The sequence below is a fragment of the Olea europaea genome, unplaced genomic scaffold (genome assembly GCF_002742605.1).
Source record: "Olea europaea var. sylvestris unplaced genomic scaffold, O_europaea_v1 scaffold3679, whole genome shotgun sequence".
Lineage (NCBI taxonomy): Eukaryota > Viridiplantae > Streptophyta > Magnoliopsida > Lamiales > Oleaceae > Olea > Olea europaea.
The window spans coordinates 33,554-35,901 of NW_019256075.1; positions in this window are offsets into that span (position 1 = coordinate 33,554).

The window sequence follows — 2,348 nt, forward strand, 5'->3', positions numbered from 1 at the left end:
TTTAATATTTATTTTTATTATTTTTTTGATAAATAATATTCTTTTCATTCATCGAATTTAAATATTTTTTGAACTTCAATTGACTAAAAAAATATTGATAATTGAGAAAAAATTGACATTATTGATAATATGATACAAAAATTTACATTATTGATGATTTTAATTATTATGAATTTGCGTCTTGTGTATTGTAGTTACAATTTTGTTCGCTAAATTTTCTGTTATTATACTTTATTTTATTATCACTTGTACAATGTTATAACATTCTGAATTTTTACAAAATGAATTATTACCTTAGCGCAGAGTTGAGACAAATACCAGACAAAGTTACGTGAAATAGTAGTTTTGACAATTTCACTACTGTGTTAAAGCTGCTCAATGATCAGCATGCTAATATGCTGTGCTAGTCCTTCTCGTGGCCCTTGTACCCATTGAGAGATCTGCAGTACTCGGGTTAGATTATTGATGCACTTCTATGTCAATTGCTGACTCCAGTCAACGACGATGCCCTCCACTTCGCAGTCGGGGGTCAAGTTGTCAATTTTTCAATATTCGAGTTTGCTTTGATCACATGATTAAAGGTTACGGGCGATGAAGCAGCTGGTGATGGGGTCAAGTTGTCAATTTTTCAATATTCGAGTTTGCTTTGATCACGGGATTAAAGGTTATGGGCGATGAAGCAGCTGGTGATGGGACTCAAAGAAGAAATGGCTTCATGACGCTTACTTCGAGGGATAGGGAACTGTGCTTCTTACACAACTATTCGACGCAATTAGGAGGTGTGATCAGATGTTAGACAGACTGAAGTTAGGTCTGGTCTACATCCTTGAGAGCATGGTGCGGTGTCACCACAAGAAGACTGCGGTCGACCTCTTCCATCTGGAAATAGTTGACAACATCGATCGTTTCAACGACTATCCGTGGGGCTGGAGATGTTACTAGGACACCATACACGTCTTCAGTAGATCGCACTCGAAGTCGAAGGGAGCTATCGTAAGTGCGACACCTATGGATTGCCCCTGGCGGTGCAGGTAAATGGTTAACATAATGAATGTTAAAATTATCTTCCTATTGAATTTATATATAATTATTGTATGTGTTGCAGATCTGAATGTATGAGACCGTCCCCATATTGGGTGCTCGTTCTACTAGGTGAGGGGAGACATGCTGCCCTCAGATGCACCATTGGAGAGCATCTCGTTCTGAGGGATGTCTCACTGGAAAATAGTTATCGACTATCCTCGACGACCCTCAGGTGAGTATTATGCATTTGTAATCTATATTGTGCGTGATTTAACATTTGATTACATGATCATTAACTAGTTCAAATGTCAATATATTAGCTTGAAGTCATAACTGAGTTGACGCCGTCGATGGAGAAGGTGGTTCAGGGTCTTGTGCGTGAATTAGACGTTTTGTACACCCAAAACGACTAGATGTCTAATACGATCCACGATCGAGATTGGGTGAGTGGATTGAATAAAATCTATTGATTACCGTTTTTTATGAGTTAGCTATTATGGATGAAGTTAATAATTTGTAATATTGTTGCTGGTGTAGGAGCGTGATCCAGTTGATCGATAATCACCTCCGCCGAGGGCATCACCACCTTTGCCTTCCCCCGTCCAGAGACCTTTCCCCTGGATCTCCCACACATAGACAGGGGTACTATTTTGATGATCTGTATGCCCGTCTGAGCGAATTTATAGTGGAGCAGGTTGATGGGATGCTTCGAGAGATGATAGAGAGGGTTGACGATCTGGGACGACAGTTGGTAGGAAGGGTCGAAGATTTGTCGAATGAGATTACAGTATTTCGAGGTGATATAGTCGGTATGCGGTGGGTTGACGTAAATGGTGATCGGGGGGTGATCGAGAGGGTGATAGAGATGGGGGTCTCCGACAGTCGTACATGCATGATGATGATGCATGGAAATTATTTATTTTATCTGTGGAGCCTGATGGGATGGGAGAGGTGGCAAAGAATGGAGGCCCGTCGAGGAGGGAGACTGTGGCCTCGTAGGGGATGGAGACTGTGGCAGTGGAGGATGTGGCCCTGTCAAGGATGAAAATGATGACAGATGAGGGAGTGGCCCCGTCAGGGATGGAGATGGTGACAGATGAGGGGATAGAGGAGGTGGCGGGCCCTGGGGTAGAGTAGGTGGTAGTGTATAAGGGAAAAAAGCGTGCTATTGACATGCTGGAGACGGTGGTCGGCAAAAGGTCCAGAGTGCTGTCACAGTACGTCGTCTCTCCCTTCACGACCGAGGCGAAGAGGAGGAGGTTCGTCGACAGGACGTACCCCAATCTTTTTCGGGAGGTTGACCATACCAAGTGGAAAACATTTGA